General features: G+C 35.2%; 1 protein-coding gene across 1 annotated transcript in view; it reads left to right on the top strand.

Moving 5' to 3' along the window:
* The first annotated feature begins 1,867 nt into the window (after positions 1-1,867).
* The window catches only part of LOC135833929 (aminopeptidase N-like), a 56,817-nt gene continuing 34,888 nt past the window's right edge, over positions 1,868-23,796 (top strand). The window contains exon 1 of the mRNA XM_065347756.1: positions 1,868-2,806. The gene's annotated coding sequence lies outside the window, so the exon portion shown is untranslated. The remainder of the gene's footprint in view (positions 2,807-23,796) is intronic.

Here is a 23,796-nt window from a genome sequence, read left to right as displayed (position 1 = left end):
ATTTTGTGTGAATTTAGAGTTTCAAAAATCTGCTGGAGGCTCCAGAACTGCTCAAAACGGGTTGAAACCGTTTCCAATCGATTTGACATGTTGAAAATAGGGTATATCCCAAATTTCAGCTTTCTTGGTCGATTTGGTAAAATTTTGATTTTTCCCCCCATTTTTGGCCTAAATTCAATTTTCAAAAATTCACCAAAAATCGAAAAACGCACTTTAGCACTTGAAATTTTGGCAGGTGATAAATTTTTGCATGATCTTTCGATCTACCTTTGTAAAGTTTGAAAACGTTCGTGCAAGTCCTATGTTGAACCGCAAAATCTGCGATTTCGGCTGACCTGTCAATCAAAATGGCCGCCATTTTGTAAGTAAGGCCAACTTTTTTTTGGGGCAAGTTTGTTTTAAAATGTTCCTTAGGATGTTCCCTTTAAGAAAAAAGTTGTCCCGGAGGATGGGGGGGGGGTGGCAATCACTCCTATTGTCATATGCCGGACTGTGTGTATACTGTAAAAGTAACTCCCTCGAACTAAATTTCACTATTTGCATCAGTTCAAAGCCTCTAGTAGGTACGATTTTCTTTTTTTTTTCAAAATTTTAAATTTTCTCCAGAATAGGTACCTACGTGGAAATTCATGTTTAACGAGATATTTGCATATGCGAAACATGAAAAAAATCGGTTATCCGTCGTTCATTGGCTGATTATAGTGATTTCGCATGGAATGACCCTTGAATAAAAATAAACAAAAAAAAAACAAAACAAAACCGAAATAACCCAAAGCAACATGAAACTGAAACTGAAATTCATTTTTTGCGTTCTTGCCCCTTTTCAAAAAAATATGTTTTATCGTCGTCTTTCAACAATGTTTGGCCTCTTTATCAAAATAAACATTTTTGATTTTTTTTCTGGTCAGAATAATTCTTTTAAATCACCCAATTTTTTATAAAAGACATGTCCCTAATCCTCCCATCTCCAAACACTATTGGTCTTCTCGTATGAACCCTTTAAAGTTGAAAAAAATAAATAAAAACCAAAGGTACGAGTAAGTATATAATTTTATTTTTAAAAAAATACTTACTTCAAAATTCAATTCATTGATTCTTTTTCAAAAAAAAAAATATATATATACCTACTCGTATATATAAAAATTGGATGGTGGCTCCGTAGAAGGCAACCAAAAGATCTAAGTGACCAAGAAATTGTTTTTTTATTTAAAAAGGGGATCATTTGGATGAATTTTGACGCAAACATGGAATATTTTCGAACACATTGAGCAGATAAACTGAATTTATCTTCTTTCTATCTTTTTTTTCTGACTTTTTTACTCGAGGACGTTCTAATGGGACTTGATTTTTATTTGGCGAGGTACAACTTTCAGGTTTGTTTTTTTTTCTCATAAAAATCAATAATTTTTGAAAGTGAGAGAAAAATTTACCTAGGTACCTTAGGGAGCTCATTACGCAAAGGCAAATTTCCGACCTCTATTATTTTTGCATCAGCAACAAATAGATATACGTATGTAATTATGGTATTTTTAGGGTAGGCTCTAGAAGAACTTTCAACACCAAAACAGACATTTGGAATTAATTCAAGATCAAATCGTTTAATAAAATATTCCATCAATTCGCGAGCGGTTTGCAAACATATACTACGATAGCAATTTTTTTCCATTAAAGTGCTAGTCGTAAATTAAAAATATTCTTTAAGAATGTTAATCGAATTGTGTACGAAATAGGGTATTAATAAATACATACATAGCCTTACTCGTACATATTACGATGTTGTACACATATTTTTACGAGTCCAGCAGCCGCATCTCGTGAATTTAAATAGTGGGTGTACGAGAATTAAGTGATCGTACATACGTCGTACGCGTAGAAATATTGTAAAGTGTATTCGCATCTTACGCGATTTTCGCGCCTCTAATAATCGGTCATTTAGAAAAATGTCATCTTTATAATGATACATTCGCATATTCGTACGTCTCGCGAGTAATTCTCTCAAATTTATTTCTCGTCACGGACGAAACCAATTCAGTCATTGGCCATCCAACAGCCTTCGAGCTTCGCTTCGTTCTTCGTTCACTTTTTCTGACCATGCAACTCGCCAGCTTCAACTTCGCACATTTTACGACTATAAAGGTAAAATAAAAGGTTTCGAACCTTTTTTTTTGTGCAGAAAAACTTTTTTTTTCGTAGCTTGGAACGCGCGCAAGCAGTAATATTCGCCGAGTTTGAAAAATATATGTCGGATTTACGAGCTTTTCGTCGGCGTTGCGATGGTAAGTTCAGCGTCCCGGTGCAGTTATCTTTTATCGCGTATAGTATCTCAATAATACTTTCGCGCAACACGAGTTTTTCGACGGTAATTTCGACGAGGATACCTACGATTCGCCTTTCGCCATCTCGTAAGACACATGGTTCATGTTGGCTACACTGCTCGTTCATTCATCTTGGCGCGAAATCAGAGTGGACTACGTTTCAACGTAATCTGACTCGTTTGGTTGGCTCAGTGTTGGCGCGAATCCTCCATGTGATGTGTGCATTTCCATTAATATTTTAAGAGTTATATTCTACGTAAACGATTCGTTTTAATTTACCTATCGCTTTTTAAATCGGTTTTTTATTCGGTTTCGTTTCACTTTTCGAGTAGTTTTGCATCGTTTTTTTTTTTTTTTTGTAGTTTTAGTTGTATTTTAACCGATTTTAATTTTCCTTTATCGATGATTATGATTGTGTGGTAGCTGATACCTGCAGTGTACTTTTTGCTCGAGTCATCGATGTAATTGGATCATTTCAAATTTTTATTGCAGTAAGTACGAGTAATAATATACATTAGGTACACTATAAAATTTGAAAACAAAAGACTCAAGCAGCCCTAAAACGTCTAAAAATACACTTAAAAGTCGTGCAAGAATCTAATATTCCTTTTTACCGACGGTTATCTCAACGAAGCCAGCAGTAAAATGATAATTTCACATCGAATATGCGGCGAGATAATTTCATAGAATATTTCATCAACATATATCTCTGCTCGATCTCGAATAGCTTTAATTTTAAGACAAATTATTCGATATCGTACAGCAATGTAAATACTTGTATCAATCTTCGCATCACCACACCACATTTCACGTTGGCAAACACTACCTATCCTTATCCTATATAGGTACCTGTACAACAACTCGTAACTCGTACCAACGTGACGTTATTTTGACTTTTGCGATGCCTTTGAGCGGTTAAATTTGATTGAAAATTAACGCGCTTCGTTCCTCTTCATCAACGCTGACATAGACGAGCAGGTATTCGCTCCTTTGACACGAATTTCATCGTGTTTTAACAAGCAACCAGCGAACCCCCGAGAGAATTTTCAGGCGAAAAAGTTCGGTTAGCTACCCAGTACACAGAACAGTTTTAGCATACGCATTCGCCCTCGCCACCGCGTTTGTTAACGCAACTTTTAAGATATAAAGAATAGATATTTTTAGTTCGTAGGATTCAAAATTCAGGCAGAATTTCAGCCTGAAGAAGACTAAACGTATAAATTTTCAGCCACAGATTTCATGTAAGTAGGTATTTGTATCGAGTGTAGGTAGATATTATAGCGACATTTCAGCTCACACATTATTATTACAATTTTTAGCTAGAGGAACTGGTTTCACGAAATGTTTTTTCATCTGATGGGACCAGAATATGTAGTTATAGTAATTATTTATAATCATTTCCGTGTGCTCCATCATTAGAGGAAAGATACGTAAAATTCGATCAATCGTGAGATTAGATGCTCAGTTGATACCTACATAAGTATCGTATGTAAATGTGTGTGTATTACTTACGATATTCTTGGGTTTGCTAAATTGTATATTTGCTATTGCTATGTATTGAGATTCTCTCAGCGATACTGATAGTTCAAGTATACAGATTTAGAGTTTTATAAAAATGTGCGTGTAAGTAATATTGTAAATAAATATGCGCATGGAGAGTGAAGGTGAAAGAGTTGAATAAATTAGTCCGGCATATGACAATAGGAGTAATTGCACCCCCCCCCCCCCCCGCCCGCCGATCCTCCAGAACAACTTTTTTCTTAAAGGGGACATCCTAAGGAACATTTTAAAGCAAACTTCCCCAAAAAAAGTTGGCCTTACTTACAAAATGGCGGACATTTTGATTGACAGGTCAACCGAAATCGCAGATTTTGCGTTTGAACATAGGACTTGCACAAACTTTTTCAAACCTTACAAAGGTAGATCGAAAGATCATGCAAAAATTTATCACCTGTTAAAATTTCAAGTGCTAAATTGGTTTTTTCGATTTTTGGTGAATTTTTGAAAATCCAATTTAGGCCAAAAATGGGGGGAAAAATCAAAATTTTACCAAATCGACCAAGAAAGCTGAAATTTGGGATATACCCTATTTTCGACATGTCAAATCGATTGGAAACGGGTTCAACCCGTTTTGAGCAGTTCTGGAACCTCCAGCAAATTTTTGAAACCCGAAATTCACACAAAATTTCATCAAATTGGAGTTGTAAAGCTAAAATTTATTCTAAAAACGAATTTCAATACGCTACGAAGTACTGTAGGTGAATTTCAAGTCGTTTTGGAGCCTCCAGCGACTTTTTTGAAAATTACTGGAGCCTTCAGTAGATTTTTTAAAATTGAAATTCCCCCAAAATTTCATCAAACTGAGATGAAGAGTCGAAATTTATTCTGCAAACTAATTTCATTACGCTACGAAGTTGACTGCTGGTGGATTTCAAGTCGTTTTGGAGCCTCCAACGACTTTTTGAAATGTTATATGGCGTTTTTTTGGAAAATTCAAATTTCCTAAAAGTAGCTGGAAGCTTCAAAACCATTTGAAACCACCATCTAGTCTGCGAAGTTATTTCAGCTTGCCAACTCCATTTGATAAATTAATGCTGCGGAAATTTCAAGTTTCAAAAATCTACTGGAGGCTCCAGTAATTTTCAAAAAAGTCGCTGGAGGCTCTAAAATGGCTTGAATCCACCTGAAGTCGTCTTCAGAGGGTGTTAAAATTGGAGTGTAGAGTAAATTTCAGCTTTCCATCTCAGTTTGATGAAATTTTGGGGGAATTTCAAGTTTCAAAAATCTACTGAAGGCTCCAGTAATTTTCAAAAACTCGCTGGAGGCTCCAAAACGACTCGAAATTCACCTGCAGTACTTCGTAGCGTATTGAAATTAGTTTTTAGAGTAAATTTCAGCTTTACAACTCCAATTTGATGGAATTTTGTGGGAATTTCGAGTTTCAAAAATCTGCTGCAGGCTCCAGAACTGCTCAAAACGGGTTGAAACTGTTTCCAGTCGATTTGACATGTCGAAAATAGGGTATATCCCAAATTTCAGCTTTCTTGGTCGATTTGGTAAAATTTTGATTTTTTCCCCCCATTTTTGGCCTAAATTGGATTTTCAAAAATTTACCAATAATCGAAAAAACCAATTTAGCACTTGAAATTTTGACATGGTGATAAATTTTTGCATGATCTTTCGATCTACCTTTGTAAGGTTTGAAAAATTTTGTGCAAGTCCTATGCTGAAACGCAAAATCTGCGATTTCGGTTGACCTGTCAATCAAAATGGCCGCCATTTTGTAAGTAAGGCCAACTTTTTTTTGGGCAAGTTTGCTTTAAAATGTGTCTTAGGATGTCCCCCTTAAGAAAAAAGTTGTCCCGGAGGATCGGCAGATCGGCGGGGGGGAGGGTGCAATTACTCCTATTGTGATATGCCGGACTAAATGTTGCCGAATGAAATGAAAATCTAGAAAAAAAATTGCCCTACAGTACTGTTGAAAGTGCCATACACAATTATTATAAAGTGCTCAGTTGGACAAATGCAATTTAGTTTGGGAAAATCACGAAAATTTATGGTATACTTAATAACTAGTATTTTGAGTGCACTTGAATTTTTTCAGAGCTATATTGCTTCCAATTGCTGGAATACGTAGGTTAATTTTGAAATGAGATTTTTTAATTCTAAAACTGACAATTATAACGAAAAATGTAATAGAGACTTATTTGGGTAATAAGTAGGTATTAATTGGAGGATTTTCTCATTGAAAAATTAAAGCAAATACCTACATCTAAAATTGAAAAAAAAATAAAAAAGAGAATAAATCAAAGTCGATAAACATTTTTTGAAAATCTTCAGCCCCACGAATTTAAAAAAAAGACAAAACCTCAAAAACATGAATAAAATCCAATTTATTCAAAAAAAGTACGTAACCATTTCTGTATCATAATTTTTTCAACTGACTTTTTTTCAAAAGAGGCCTTATAAGTCTGCTAAAATCTTTTGAATACAGAATCCTTGTAATTCACATTTACAACAAAAAAAATAAAAAAATAAAGAAAAATAAATGAATGTACTGTTTTTTTTCCACTAAGAAGATTTCTCAGCAAGACTTAATTTCAAGTTAGGGTTAAATACAGGGATTTTTTTGTATATATGTATATAAACTAACAAACTTTGAGAGATGGGATTAAAAAGACTCCTCATATATTTTCTGAACAGAATTAAAATGAACTTTCGACTTTACTCGAGTATATTAATAATTCGATCAATGACATGACCACGCTCCTCTTCATTTAAAAAAATACTTTCGAGGATTGTTCTTGTTTTCCAAATAGATACACCTGCCAACCTAGACCTCCGTACGACTGACTATACGATTCTTGTAGATCGTAACGAAACGATTTGAGCGTTGAAAATGTGGCTATTTAAATTCGCATTCGCGAATGGCAAAAAAAAATTGACCGAGTAAAGGTGATATACCGTATAGTCTAGAGTATGGTTATGACCCGAATTAAGAAGCGTGATACGCCTCATGTCATATCGAATTTAAAATCAAGCATACGAGTATATACGAGTACACAGTACGTCTACTTTCACTGTTTTTACAACAATACGATGAGTACCTTCAGGTCGCTCTTCAATCCATTTTTACTTTTGTCAACAATTAATCGCCATGTGCCTATTTATATACCTACGTAATCAAAATTATCTCGTTAATGAAAAAGCAGGTACCTACAACAACAAATGTGCTTGTGCAGCGGGTACAGAGGAAGGAAAGAAAGCTGATAGGGAGAGAAGTAGGAGGGAGTAGGTACCGGAATACTCTCGATAGCGTGTTTAAAATAATAAGAAAGATGATGTGTTTAAAAAGAAACGAAAAAAGTTTGTTTCGAAGCTGCGTATAAGTATTAAGGTTGCAAAAGTCGTAAACCATGGAAAACAAAAAAAATGTTCCAAAGTTGCCAGAAGTCGAGACGTTTATTAAAAAGTGAAAAAAACTTGTAAACTTTTTTGATTTTGAAAATTTTATTTCTATGCCGAGAAGCCGAGATGACTGAAAATTCAAGCATGAGTAAGTATTATAGATGCAACGGCGAAATTTGCTCAAGTTATTTATCTTTAACTCATTAACAGCTACATCGATTATTTTTCATATTGTGTGGACTTTTAAAAGTTCCGAAAGTTGTGTATTCAAGAAGCACTAATATTGTTACAGGTAGGTAGGTCGAAAATTTTGTAAAAAGAAAGAAAGATTTTTTTCAACATGAAGTACGTAGTTACCTGGTGAATAAAAGAAACATTGTATCGAATTTACATGGAAATTAAAGATTTAAATAACTTTAATTCTGGATAGGTATACGAAAATAAAGCGAGTAAAAAAATTAGAGAATTGAGAAAGTTTTTAGTTTTTCATTTTCAAAACTCCCATAAACCTGGAACTTGAGAAATTCTAATTGCGAAATAAATTTATATTCGAATAAAAATTCTGGTTGTTATTATTTATTTCTGCATATAAAACTTTCGCGGAATTATAAACATTTTCTTTTTATTTTATGCGACCACGGTTAGTCAAGTTTTTTACTTGAAAATAAACCTTTTTTTCTTTGAATTGCGAATAATTTTTCGTCTTGAAAAAATAAAAAAACTTGACTCAAATTGGCGTGCAAAAGTACACGTTTCAGGTTTTCAAAAAATCTAGTTTCAAAAATCAATGGGATTTAAAAGCTCTACGATTGAATATAGTACAGTCATTTTAAATTTTTTATTCGGACTAAATCCTACAAAAGGTTTTTTTGCGGGATACTGTAGTGGAAGGGGTCCTATTTAACATACTAAAAGTCCCACCCCGTACCCCGCGTGCGTCGCGTGCTAGAGCGTGAAAAGTGTCCCGCCGCGGCGTTTTTTGCGATTTTCTCGCGAGGGTTTGATTTTACGTCGAAAATGGCTTTATTTTTGTGTTCTACGTCAAATTTCCGATCTATTGATATATCAACTGCCCTTCTACCCCCAAGGGGGGTGGGACCAGAACCATTCAAATGAGAGGGGTTTTCTAAAAAAAACAAAAAAGCTATCGGCGCATATGGGGGATGAAATGGTCCCGGAGAGTGTTCGAGTTGATACCAGCATGGAAGGTGGGTACCATCGAGAAACTTCCGCGTGAAAAATTTCAGATCCACGCCCCCTCCCCTTTTTGGGGAGCCCCCCTTTTCTGTAATTTCAATAACACTTTTCTCAGCCCCATTTCGACCGATTTTGAAAATTTTTCAGTATGTTATGTATATCCTTAGTAAGTATCCCCACAAAAATTTTCAACCCCCTCCCCTCATATTTACCCCTCAAAATGGCGTTTTTTTATATTTTTTATGCCTATTAACAATCAATATTGCGAGGTAAAATTTTGGAAACACGTTTTTTGGATGTATTTTCGGCCCCCAAACATCATATACTGTTTTAGAAATTTTTGCTTTGGTGCGCCGGGGTGAAAAATTAGATGAATGTGTTTTAGGGGGGTAGGGGGTGAAATGGGAATTTTGAAAAAAATAACTATTAACGAGTAGGGTGTCGTTTTCATATGATTCGATACCGCTGAGAACGAATATGACTTCAGATTTTCTGCTACACTCACCTAGCCCCCTCCAGAGCCCCTCAGCCCCCCTCAATTTTCACTATTTTGGAAATAAAGTTATTTTGATGAAATTGGTGTCGTTTTCATATGATTCGATACCACCGAGCACGAATATGACTTCGAATTTTCTGCTACACTCTCCTAGCCCACTCCAGAGCCCCTCAGCCCCCTCAATTTTCATTATTTTGGAAATAAAGTCATTTTCATATTTTGATTATCTCGCGAAATATCGCGTTTTTCGACAAAGTTGTTATTCAAAAAATGTTCTCATATAATTTCCTATAAGAATGGTTCTTATCATGTTTTTGAAAAAAACGCAATTTAAACTCCCAAAAATCGTAATTTTTATATGGCAGTTTCTATCGCGGTGCACATTCATTTTCTTATTCCATGGTACATAGCTGCACTCAACATGATGCATATTTGCGTTTTTATTTCGTCATTTCCATGTCTGGATGACGTTTTTCAAGAGATAGTGAAAATTGAGGTCGGGCTGAGGGCTGTGGAGAGAGCTAGGTGAGTGCAGCAGAAAATGTGAAGCCATATTCGTGCTCAGAAACATCGAATCATATGAAAACGACACCAAAATAACTTTATTTCCAAAACAGTGAAAATTGAGGGGGCTGAGGGACTCTGGAGTGGGTTAGGAGAGTGTAGCAGAAAATTCGAAGTCATATTCGTGCTCGGTGGTATCGAATCATATGAAAACGACACCAATTTCATCAAAATAACTTTATTTCCAAAATAGTGAAAATTGAGGGGGGCTGAGGGGCTCTGGAGGGGGCTAGGTGAGTGTAGCAGAAAATCTGAAGTCATATTCGTTCTCAGCGGTATCGAATCATATGAAAACGACACCCTACTCGTTAATAGTTATTTTTTTCAAAATTCCCATTTCACCCCCTACCCCCCTAAAACACATTCATCTAATTTTTCACCCCGGCGCACCAAAGCAAAAATTTCTAAAACAGTATATGATGTTTGGGGGCCGAAAATACATCCAAAAAACGTGTTTCCAAAATTTTACCTCGCAATATTGATTGTTAATAGGCATAAAAAATATAAAAAAACGCCATTTTGAGGGGTAAATATGAGGGGAGGGGGTTGAAAATTTTTGTGGGGATACTTACTAAGGATATACATAACATACTGAAAAATTTTCAAAATCGGTCGAAATGGGGCTGAGAAAAGTGTTATTGAAATTACAGAAAAGGGGGGCTCCCCAAAAAGGGGAGGGGGCGTGGATCTGAAATTTTTCACGCGGAAGTTTCTCGATGGTACCCACCTTCCATGCTGGTATCAACTCGAACACTCTCCGGGACCATTTCATCCCCCATATGCGCCGATAGCTTTTTTGTTTTTTTTAGAAAACCCCTCTCATTTGAATGGTTCTGGTCCCACCCCCCTTGGGGGTAGAAGGGCAGTTGATATATCAATAGATCGGAAATTTGACGTAGAACACAAAAATAAAGCCATTTTCGACGTAAAATCAAACCCTCGCGAGAAAATCGCAAAAAACGCCGCGGCGGGACACTTTTCACGCTCTAGCACGCGACGCACGCGGGGTACGGGGTGGGACTTTTAGTATGTTAAATAGGACCCCTTCCACTACAGTATCCCGCAAAAAAACCTTTTGTAGGATTTAGTCCGAATAAATCTTCCCATATCATCTAAAATTCCTGTACTAATATACCTGATTGCATTAAATTTCAGAAGAGTTATTCACTCAAACATTCGTCCTGTATTCAGAATTATTTTTTCTATGCAGGAAGGAGGATTGAGGGAGGGGGCATAAAAATTGATCTAAGTGCATATGCATAAATAAAACAAAACGTAGGTAACCAAAACTAGAAATCAAATTTCGGGTAAAAATGGAAAGAAATCAAAATTTTGCCAAATTTGCCTATATAAAGCTGAAATTTGGCTCATACCCTATACTTTTGAGTCTTTGCATCGATTGGAATAAGTTTCGAACCATTCTGGTCACTTCTAGATCCTACAGGGAATGTTTGAAAAATGGAATTTCCACAAAATTTCACTTTGATAAAGCTACAGAGCTAAAATTAACTTTATTATCGTCATTTAAAAACACTGAATCGATTTAAGGAGCTTTCTCAAGCCGTTCTTAAGCCTCCAGCCATGTTTTGGAAATTACAAATTTTTAAAAAGTGCAATAAAAACCGCCCAAAAATCAACTTTAGTTCCCGCGTCACTCACAAGCATCAATTCAAAAATTTCCAAAATATGGTTGAAGGCTCCAGAACCACTTGAATTCACCTCCGAATCGGCACAGCGTGTTGCAATTACGGTATTAAAGTAAATTTCAGCTGTCCAACTTTTCTTTATAGGTAAAATTTTGTCAATATATCTATCGAAAATTCTGCTGGAGGCTGCAGAATTGTTCCAAACGATTCGAAACTATTTCCAATCGATTTGGGGGCTCGAAAAAAGCGTACTAACCAATTTTCAGCTTTTCAGGTCAATTTGCTGAAATTTTGAAACATTTTCAGCTGAGTAGTTCCGATATCTATCTCATCCTATGTATAGGTCAGAGTATTTTTTAATTCAAAATTAGCCAAATCCATCAGTTTGTATATCTAGATAAGAAAAGTAGATAATGTGTCTATCAAGATCGATAAAATATGAAATCACATAATTACTCATCAAGATAGTTGGATAAGTTCTATCTGAACACATCAATAGGTACTTTGTACCTAGATATACAGGTAATTGGCTGTTATCTTTTTGACCAAGACTTTGAGCCTATGTTTTGAACCCGTTTATATTTCATCGATGAGGTTCCAGCCCACAAGAAGCTTATTTCAATCTGAAGTATTCCTTTATATAATTTTCCACTCGAACCTGGAACATAAACTTACAGAGTAGCGAACCAGGTTCTTTGATTTTTGCATCATTGATTCGAGTCATTATCGATAGAGCATGTCTTGGTGAGCAGTCGAGGGTATAATATTTTATTTTTAATCGGCAGGCTCGGCATGGTTATCGTATGAAATTTTAATAACGCTTAATGAACCAATAATCCATATCGTGCTTGGCCTTCTACATACGCTCTACGATTTAGTAATAGCAACCCAGGTCGGTGCGATGTACTCATGGTTCCCTCTGGCTGAGTCATCATAATCTTTCACCGATCTACACGAATAGAACTGAGCTGTAATACGTACAGGTAGGTCTTTTAATCGATTTTTCATCGGTTAAAAAATCTATCGATGTGGGTATTGGATTCGTTACGGGTGCGTGCATCCTTTGGAATAAATTTTCCTGCGTGTAGACGCGTATTTGTATCGGTCTATGCGGTTTTATTCGTTGCGTACAGCATCCTTTATTGCTTTCTCACACTTTTCAGTATACCTATCTATATTTATTTAGCCTACCGGCGTAGGTTGAGGTTTTCTCTGTTGAAAAATTGTATTCTGATCGAAACAGTATGAACATCTCTGAAGTAGTGAAATTAAAAACTGGACATCATTTTTCAAATAGCTTGAACCTCGAAGTACCTACCTACCTAATGATGAAAATTACTTTATGAGAAGAGAGAATTTTGCGATTGATCTGCTGACGGATTGGCCTGATGTTGACTAGCGATCGCCATCCAGGGGCCCCGAAACATCAAGCGACCCTTGGCCACCTCATGTTAAAACCAAAAATATGCTATTTTTACTCTCTCTAAACATGAATTTTCGCAAGATTTTTCGTTCGCTTCGCTCAGACCTGTTTGCTTTTCACTTATTTCGTTAGGTAGGTACTGAAATTTTTAATAATAATAGGTAGGTACTTACCCAATATTCAAATTCTAAAATTGACTCATCATAAAAAAAAATTATTTTTCATCTTTCAAAATACGAATTTTTGAATGATTGTGCCCTGGTTCCGTTTGGGGTTGGGTTCGTGTGTTTTTCTTTTCATAAATTGATTTTTAAATTACCTATAAAAATACTGCTTTTTTGCCTAAAAAAATGCCAATGCCAAAAAATGCTCCCCTATTTTCAACGAAGATTGCGAAACAGAACAACTTTTTTGGCCAATAATTGCCAAAAATTCGTGATTTTTCCAAGAAAAAGTCAGTCTGCTTTTTACTGAAAATTGTCAAAAGTCTCGGTTTTTGCAAAAGATTCTAAAAAGTTTTATTTTTTCCCAAAAATTGTCAAAAAGTCCTCTCTATTGTTGAAAATTCAGCTTTTTCGCAGTTTCAAAATCTTGACTTATACGTGAAATTGACATAAGCTGCAAATTGAAAAATCTCACTTTTCGAAAAAAAATTGCGAAAAAACGGATTATTTCTTATTCTCAAAAATTGTTAATTTTTGATTTAAAATTTTTTCAAGTAACTGAAGTTACATATTAAAAGTATTTAATTTTTGGTTACTTTTTAAACATTTTTGTTATCAACTTTTTTTTTTTATTTCAAAAATTTTATCTACTTCTTTATAGGTACATCTTGAAGGGGGAAAAATGCTAATAATTTTAATGAATAAATAATTTTCCAAAGGATACAATTTTAAATTTTTTTTCCCAACTCTCGTTTTCTTCCAAAAAAATATGTAGCAACAAATCTCTCCTTTTGTTGAAATTGCCACGCAGTCTTGTTCCTTATGAACTAAAAAATGTCGCTTTTCTCAAAAATTCCCAAAAAATATTCATTTTTTTTTGTAACTTCTCAACCCTTCTTTTTGCTTTAAAAAATGCCAAAAAGTCAAATTTTTACCCGAAAAATTGCCGTTCTTTCACCTAAGAATGTGAGAAAAGTCTCATTTTTTGAAAAAAAATACTTAGATAGGTAGGCAATTTCTTTATTTGACTATAAAATAGTCGAATTTTTGCGTTCAAATTTTGTTTTCAAAAATTATTTAAAAGCTTAGCTTACTTGCCAGAAATTGCCAAAAAGCATCGACTTTTTGCCAATAATTCTCAGATAAACTGATTTTCCTACCTCCGGGTGGAAAGTACTACTTTTCCAACCTCGCGAGAATCGCTCGGATGTAAAAATAAGTACTTTCCACCCTCGTTCAGGAAAAATAACTTCACTAAACTCAGAGAAAAAGTGATTTTGAACTCGTGTGAGTTGTTCCCCTCGCTTCGTTCGGGTCACAAACCTCACCCTCGTTAAAAATCACTTTTTCTGCCCTCGTTGTGTAATATATGTACTATTTCGTTGAAATTGTCACTTGTCAGTCTTGATTTTTACCAATAATTGTCGCTTTTTAACAAAATTACCTACTAGATTTTTTTTTTACCAAACAATTCCAAAAAGTGCCTAAAAGTAGGTATTCTTTTTTTGTCAGAAATTGTTGTCAAAAAAACTTTTTTTTTTGTTAAAATTGTCAGTCTTGCTTTATTTTGCCAAAAATCACAAAAAATTCTTTGTTTACAAAAATTGTCAAAATTTTTCAAAATAGCTGAACTCTTCAAAAAAAGGAAAACCCGAATATTTCAATTTAGATAACGTTCCTTTTATTTTATTTTTTGTGGCGTTTTTCTATGTACATTATAATGTTTTCCTCTCGTTTTGTCACGGTTTTGATTATTTTTCTGAGCTTTTTTGGTTATCAAAGTTACCTTTTTTTTTTGGAAAAAAATTGAATACGAACCCTGAACAGGCGTTTGAAGACTCGCATGCCCACAAAATCTTATCCAATAAAATTCGAAATCTAAAATTTAATTTATACCCCAATTTCAATATGCTGAGTTGATTGGAGACGATCTCAAATTCATTCTGGAGCCTCCAGTCATATATTAAGAAAATTCCAGTTTTAGACTTTTTGAAAAATGGTGCCTTACATGGGTCTCTATTCATTAACGAGTACCTACCTATCAATTCCGTTACACTGTTACAGGTACGAAAAAGCTGAAGTTGATTTAAGCGGATTCAATTTTGCTTATTTACCTATACATTTTTTTTGTTTTTTGAAAAATCTGCTGGAGGCTCGAGGACATCTCAAAACGGTTCGAAGCCGTTTCCAATCAATTTGAGAGGTAATAAATAGGGTGAATTATCAAATTTTTACTCCCTATGACGATTTGATGAAATTTGTTTTTTTTTGTCATTTTCGACCCAAATTTGATTTTTAAAAAATTCACCAAAATATTGATAAATGCACTTTGAGCACCTGAAATTTTGGCTGGTGATATATTTTTGCATTCTGTTTCAATTTAGTTTTGTTCGTTGTAGCGGAAGGAAATTAAATAAAAACACTTTAGCGATCTTAAGGAAGTCTACCAAAACTTTTATACTCAGCTCAAAATTAAATACCTTTGACGATCACTCTTCTCCTCAAAAGAATGTTGAAATCCCATTTGTAAATCATAACTTGTCGCAAATGAGTGATGAGAAACCTATACCCAAAAAGATCAAACAAATGTTTCATCAGCATTTTTCACCCTGGGAATGGTTTATCAAGGTCAATATTTGTTTACCGAAGTTTTTGGATTCTCTTATGTAGGTACTTTAATTCTCCCAATTTTTATTTTTTTCGCGATGATTTAGCTCATATTCTACTCATCCCTGTTCAGTCATGTATCCTACAATTTTTCAACGATTTTTTTTCGCTCATTTTCTTTCTCTTATTTCAGCCGAGGTTGCAGCCTTTGTTTATTTCTTCAGTAATGAAAACTTTAAAGATGCAACTTGAGTGCTTGGGATCAGGGCCGGATTTAACATTAGGCCGCCCTAGGCAGAACAAAATTTGCCGCCCCTCCCTCCACCCAATTTTTTTGGTTTGTGTGAAAATTTATGTCCACCCATAATGCAATTTTTAATCAACATATATAAAACGTAACTGATGTATACAATATCAATCAGTACCGGTGCCAGGATTTTTCCTTGGAGAGGGATAATTGGATCAGAACCAAACAATTTTGCCGTCTCATTTTTTTTGGGGAGGGGGGGGGGGTAAAATTAAGCTTCTTTGAGAGCAGAAATCAAATAAATACAGTGGAATAGTCAGAATTTCCTCAAGGAGGAGGCAAAACCAGATTTTTATGCATGAAAAATTGAAATTAGGAGTCAGTTTCTGGAAACCTATCGTGATGTGTGGTGATTATATTATGAAAATGAAGGTAAAATTACTGCTCGAGCGAAGCGAGAGCGAAAATTTTTAGAAAAAATGGGTCCAAACAACAAAAAAAAAAAAGTTCACTTTTTCAAGTTTTATTTCAAATTTTCGTTCGCAAGGGAGAACAATGGCCCCTTCACTCCCTGGCCACACCACTGAATAAATATGTCATTTATTTATTTAATTTTTAAAAAGGGGAGACCTCAATGACTTAAATTTGCCTGCAAAGTATTATTAAAGTAAATTGTGTACGAATATACCTATGATGTGGGCTTGAGAAGAAAACAAAAGGCTTCGTCTTCTCAAAAAAGATGAAAAAAAATGTACATCAGTTTGTAATCGGCATCCATCTCAGTGAAACAAGAGCGCAAAAATTCTTAGAAAATTCCCACTTTATAGTATCAAAATTTTTTCCAAAAAAATTGGCCTCTGGGGGGGGATTATCACCCAAATCCCCCCCTTAAAACCGGCACTGATATCAATATCTACGTAATTAAATATCAGAAACCTTGCATTTGTTTATTATTTTTTATGAAGTGCTGGCAGCCAAAAAGTCTATTTTAAATCCGTATTTTTTATGAAAAATGAAATCCGCACGTTTCCGTACGCTAAAAAAACCTTTAAAAACACATGTTTCTTGACTTTGACCGCGTGAAAAACCAAATTTTTAAGCATGAAAACTCCAAATTAGAGGTAATTATCTGGGAACCTTTCGAGGTGTGAGATAATTGTAAAAGAAGAAAGATAGAATTACTGCTCGAGCGAAGTGAGAGCGAAAATTTTTTTGAAAAAATGGGTTCAAGAAACGAAAAAACGTCTATTTTTGCATGTTTTATAAAGTAAAAATTGAGAAATCTGTACATTTTCGTTGGTACTTTTTGCCAAATTCATACGATTTATTTTTTTTTCAAAAGTAAAAATCTGCCGCCCCCTAAAATTTGCCGCCCTAGGCAGCTGCCTATACTGCCTATACGTAAATACGGCCCTGCTTGGGATAAGTACAATTAAGCCGAGTTACACGAGATTTTACTTTCTGTATAATATTCCGACATGAATTAACTACTCACTAAATACTGTATATATATTGGTAACCGCAGCATTTACGACTGACACGCGTTAATAATACAAATGCACGATAATACACGTATATACCCATGGGCTCGGATTATTACGCGTACAAAAACCCCTTATAATATGCATGTGCATGTACTTGTACTTGCACACATAACACATGCATTTGAAATGGAATTACTCTCCGGCGAATTAACGAGCAGAGCAGAGAGACTTTATGAAACATATAGGTTGCCCATAAAGAAAATCTCGACTCGCTATCACAATTCACAAGGCTGGTCGCGTTGTTAAAATTGATTACCTAATTAACGCGTATTAAGAAGCTCTTTTGAACTTATCTTCCAGCAACTCTATGAAATTAAAATATAGGATCATAGATAGCAACTGGCTGAGGTACCTAGCTGTATAATCTTGTACACGTTGTAGTGGCTTTTAATGTACCGACAATTTACCATTGTAATAAATACGACGACGCGGACGACGAAAAAAAAAGACAAAAAAGAAAAGGAAAAACTAGAGCCTCCTTATGTCTGATCGAATATAATACGGTACAACCGACAACGTCATTGTCCGCGTATCAAAGTCGAATTTGAGTTACCTGTAGCGTCAATATTATATTGTCTAGTACTTATTAGTAGCCCAGGTAACATTTTGGTAATAATCAGTGACCGCGTTTTCAATTCGGTACAAATGAACGGATGTAATCAAGGTATTATACACTCTCGTGTTCTCGGTACACCGGCCACCGAGAACCGATATAAAAGCCGACGCAATTCATAAAGAGAGGAAACTTCGGTTAGCATCGTTCACGTGAAACTGTGCATGGAGCTGGATTAAATACTTGTACATAAAAAAATATAAAACAACCAGCAATGTGAACGAAAGTGAAATGTCAGTCAACATATGGAATCTGGCAGGTGATGAAATGATGACAACGTAATCTTCCAGTTCTAATTGTCACCTCTGCTTCTGTATACCCCCCGCTTCCATTCACCTCCTGTTTTTTTTTTGTTTTTTGTTTTTTTTTTTGAATGCCTACGTTGAAGCAGATTTAGCAGATATTACATTTGAAAAAGAGGGCTAAACGTGTTAATGACGGATTATTATGGGAGAAGGGTCGAATAATTATAATTTTCGTTGAGTAAAACCATCGAGATTAATTTCAGTAAATTTGTCCCTTGAAACAAGAGAATTCAAATATTAACCTCATCGTTTGATGAATCTAGACGCAGAATGAGTCGGTTTCAGGCCCCTGAGGCATGCACCAAATGGGGGCCCAAAAATTCACTCAATTTTTCCGGCAAAAAAGTAATTTTGGCAACCGTAAAAGCTTGAAAAAGTAACAAAAAAGTGGTCGAAAAGTAATTGAAAAGTAACCAAAAAGGTAACAAAATGCAAGCAAAACATAATTTAATGCAGAAAAAAATCAAAAAAAAAGCAAAGTACCCATTTATGAATTTCGAAACTTTTTGAAAAGAAATCAAGACTTTTTGACAATTTTTTGGCAGCAAAATAAGGGTTTTGGAAAATTTTTCACGAAAAAGGCAATTGTTGGCAAAATAAAACGAGACTGGCAATTTTAACAAAAGAAATGGTTTTCTGACAGTTTTTGGACAAAAAACGAGACATTTGGACAGTTTTTTAAAAAAAAGTAAAATTCTAAATTTTCTGAAAAAACTATCTACCATTTTTCGAAATTTTGATAAAAAGCGAGGATTTTTTTCAATTTTTGACAATAAGTAGGATTTTGACAATTTTAGCAAAAAGAACACTCTATTTTGAAGAATTACTTGGAAAGTAACCGAGTACAAGCCCTGCCAGCTGGAGGCTCCAGGACTGCTCAAAATTGTTCGAAATCGTTTCCTTACTGTTCGGAGGGAGAAGATGTTAAAAATATAAGGTTATGGTATACAAAATGTTGGCTTTCTGGGTCAATTTGGAAAATCTTAACTTCTTCCCCTTTTTGGCCCAAATTTTATATATTTTTAAGCACTTGGTAGAATATCAAAAGACAATTCATTAATAGCAGAAGCCAATAAAGAGCATTTGGCGACAAGGTGACCGAAGGAAAAGAGCTAGGTGACCAATATAGGTACCTACTTGTTTATACCAAGAATAAGAACATGGAATACCAGAGTATTACTTTGGCAAATTATACGAGTATAGCTTTACAAGTTACAAATACGAGTAGATAATACGAGTAATTATTTTGGGCACGAAATTGCGGCGTCCTTTTTTAATAGGCGATATTTTCACGTTATGTTGCACCCCTCAGCCTCACTCGTTCTTTGCGTCATGTCGTGCTTTATACATTTGAAAAAGTATAACGATATTCTACAAATGCACTGTATAATGATATTATGATTTCTCGCAGAACTGGTTTATTGTGTATAGCAATAAGTAGAAGTACGAGTACCTAGGCAGGAGGCATACTCGTAGTTGTCAGAGCGTATTTATATTTGTACAATAACGGTAGTTGTAGTACGAGCTTGGAGTTTTCTTGTTATCACTGCCCGTCTGCCCGTCTACCCGTCAGCCCAAGCTGTTGTGGTAGAGTAGAGTAGAGGTTCCGCATTCGTAGGAGTTGGTACTCGTACTCGCCATGGCATACCTTTAGCTTTACCTATGGCTTATAACCACCATAACCACCAACCAGTAACCACTTATTCGCATCGAAGCGACCGCAACTACGAGTACGACGTCGACACCTAAATAGTAAATACGCTCTGCTCGTTACACTTTATACTCCATTGCGAGAGACTGAGAGAGAGAGACGACTGACGACGTGTAGGCCTTAATATTGCAACAGCGACCGCATTCATTAAGCTAGTACCCTACTACACGAGATAAGGTTTTTGACCGAATTTCTTCCATCTTCTTTATTCAATTAAGCGCGAGGGTTCGAGAAAGCCCTCGACGGGATACTTTATTGTTATACGGTTTTTTCCTCTCTTTCATCGAAAGAAAAAGCTTATTCTTCGATGAAAAAATACTACACGAGTACGAGAGATAGAAAAAAAAAAAAAACGATCAGCGAAACGTGACCTGTTGCGTTGGTACGTACTATGCCGTATATGTTTCCTTTCGTGTTTCAAAAATGAGCCTTTTTTTGCTACCGGTATATAAAGCGCGAGGATATATTTTAAAATGGATACGGAGTAGAAAAGGCACGCAGAGGAGCTTTTTTGCCACAGTAAGAGGTATTCGAGGAGTTTTCATTGTATACGCGAATATCGTGTCGAAGGTATGTATAGTGTAGGTACGTTTCCGCTTGGTCGGAATTTTTCTACATTTCATTTTACTCGCGCAGATTGAAGATTTTTAACAGTTTGCACTTTTGGAACGCTGTGAAAAGTATTGAAATAGCGTAAAAATCACTGGAAATGGTATAACAGTCGTCGAACAAGATATCAATAAATGTGCGTAAAATTCCGTAAACATTCTCGAAGGGTTCTAAAAATCGACGAAAAGTGCGTAAAAATAATTGATAAAACGTTGTGAAATTTTTTAGTCATGTGACGGAAATTGTTTTGTTTCGGTGACTGTTTGGGGGGGGGGGGATTTGATCAAGTACTGGATTTAATACTATCAAAGTTCTGCTCTGATTAGACCTAGTCAGATTAAATTTTCATTCGATCTTTATGAGACTAGTCAGATTTACGGAAGTTGGCAGATTCTTTAGTTTACTTATCGACAATTTTCATCAAATTTTGAAATCATTAGGTAACCCAGTGAAAGATAGTTTAATCTGATTAAATCAGATCTGGGTATATCCTGAATCCAATCTAATTTGGCTAGATTTAATCAGATCTGATCTGATTAGGTTTTGACCAGATTAGATTCATTCAAGATCTGATCAGGTTCAGTACTGGGTAAGCCTTATTGGATTTGAAATCAAATCAGATCACCCATGTTTGATATGATCTGATTAAATAAATTAGATCGAAACTTTTCTTGGATTCAAGTTAATTCAATCAGAGCAGAGTCCTTATCGAATTATGATTTGGCTAGGCTTGTTTGATCAGATCAGTGAGCTGAACATTCCTAGGAACCAATTTGACGTGTTCAGATCTAGTCAGATCAGATCTGGACATTCCTCGGATCTAATTCAACTTAATTTCGTAGATCTGATTCGAATTTGATCTGATTGTACCTTCTGATCAGAGCAAATCAGATCGGATCACATCTGCAAATTTCCTGTATCCTGCAGTTCAATTTACTAGATCTGATCAGATACCTACCTAAGGTTTTAAGCATATTAAATCTGTTCAGACTCCATCGCATCCTCTAGAAGGTACCTGATTAGATCTGTGGTCAACTCTTGATCATCGCCGCCCCCTTGATCGAGGAGCTGGGTAGATTAGATCAAATCTAAACATTTCTGATCAGATCTAATCATGACCACAGTTCTGATAAAAACTAGATCTGACCAGCTCGGATCAATTAGACCTGACAAGATCAGATCTAAACATTCCTCAGATTCAATTTGATCTGGCCAGATCGGAAATCTGATGGAATCTGTTCTCTCTTTCGGAAAATGAAAATGAACTATTTTCTTTCCTTTTTAGACCTGTTCCTCATCTTTTTTACCACGCCTAATTTCAGACCCCGATTTCATTTCAAAGTTATTTTCTTACAAAAAATACAAAGATAACACTAGGCAACTGCATAATTATTCATGTTCGGGTTGAAAATGGGCTACTATAGACCATAAAACAAAAAACAGAGTGAGGTTTGTCAATTTGAGTTGTTTTTGTGATCAGGATGAGAAATGATCAAAGTTACAAAAACGGCCTACCTACTTCACGAATTTGTAGCGATATCAGTATTGTTTTGCGAAAAAAACCAAGGTCATTTTCGGATTTTACGCACTTTTTAAAGTAAACTACTTTCCCCGATTTTTGATTTTTGAAGTTTCAAGCGCATGCGGAAGATTTTTATTTGCATAATATTTTGAAACTCGGAGCGCGCGACGCTGGCGTTTCTCCACCACGTAATCGCGGCGCGGAATTGTGTTCACCCGAAGTTCAAATTGTATTTTTCGTAATTTAGAAAAATTAGTCTTACGCGCTTGAAACTTCGAAAATCAAAAATCTGGGAAAGTAGTTTACTCAAAAAAGTGCGCAGAATCCGAAAATGAACTTGGTTTTTCTCGCAAAACAATACGGATGTGGCTACGAACTGTTGAAGTAGGGCAAAAGGGACCCAATTCAAATTTAAAAAACTCACTCTGTTCATTGTTTTAGGATCTAAACTATCGGTTAAGCCAATTTTCAACCCAAACACAAAAAAAAAACCAAAAAAAAGTTTCCTAGTGTAATTTTTAGATGAAAATCTGAAATTTGATTCATTTATCATTCTTGACTTTTGAAATCGATTTGCTGGTAATTTTGAGCTGTTTGAGAGCATCCAGCAGATGTTTGGACTTTTGTGTGTTGAAGGATGTTGAATTTTATTTTGACCCTTTTTGAGATTTTTTTTTTGTTACTGAACGGATAATCTGAAAATTTGTTGAAGGCTTCGCATAAAAGCTGAAAACTACGTATCATCAATCGACTGAAAAGATAAAATATAGAAAATGGCTAAAATTTCCACTTTCTTTTTAAATTAGGTATAGTACCTACATCAAATAAAGTGTATCTTATTTATAAAAAATAGGCTCCTTGATTTTTCAAAAATTCGGCTGAAAATCGAAAAATTTAATTTAATTTGTAAAATTTGGCTTTATAGTATACTTTTTGCTGTATAATTCTCATCCTGGACCCTGGTCTGAAAAAATTTTCTACAATCAAGCTCCAATTCCTTCGTTCCGATTTCAGCGCGCAATTCTTACAATGGCCCCGAAATATTTACCCCAGCAAACTGAAAATGATTTTTCGATTTCTTGACAAAATTCAAAAAAATCAAGTTTGGCCAATTTCTCGTGAAAAAAATCACAAGTTGACTACATTGACACAAACGGTATAAATTTGGTTTGTATGCCATTTTCGATTTTCCCACTCGATTGGTGATGATTTTGAATTACTCTGGAGTCTTCTGCAGTAGGTCTTCGAGACTTCGAATTCAAAAGGACCTTGGAAATATTTTTCTAAATTGACTGAAAGAACCACAAAAATGGGAAATCCAATTTTATTGGTGTTGAATTCCATTTTCGCCCTATACTTGCAACATTTTTATTCGAAATTTCAATTTTCAAAAATTTTCCAAAAATCGAAAAAATATGAATATACATTGCTCGAAATTTTCATTTGGAGGAGGGGGGGGGGTATTTTAAGGTTTTTAAGGTCCTGTTTCGATTCCCTTTTGTTCATCACTCGAGATTCAGATAAACGATATACTTTTCATGGAGGAATAAGAGAATGCTCGATAGGTATACTTACGATAGACGCGATAGACGGTGCGGCGAATGTTTGTCGTTTGTTTTTATGGTTGATGCGTACTCATGCATTTGTCGCGGGTGAAACGTGATATTATGCCAACAAACTCCAGTACACGCTTTCAAGGTGAAAAAGTATCAAAATATGTAATAAACGCTAGCCTATAATTAAAGCAGGTGAATGAAATTTTACCAACAGACAATGCCATCCATACATCATACATACGATATATGTATTATAGAGATGCCTAAGTATTCGTATAATATCGAGATGTATGTACTATGCGTATCAACTCATCGTAATTGCCGCATCGTATATCCTACGTATCCTATCCTATCCATTGCATCGCGTTT

Source organism: Planococcus citri, chromosome 2 (genome assembly GCF_950023065.1).
Source record: "Planococcus citri chromosome 2, ihPlaCitr1.1, whole genome shotgun sequence".
Taxonomy (NCBI): Eukaryota; Metazoa; Arthropoda; class Insecta; order Hemiptera; family Pseudococcidae; genus Planococcus; species Planococcus citri.
Note: the sequence above shows the minus strand (reverse complement) of the source record. Positions and strands in the feature narration are given on the sequence as shown.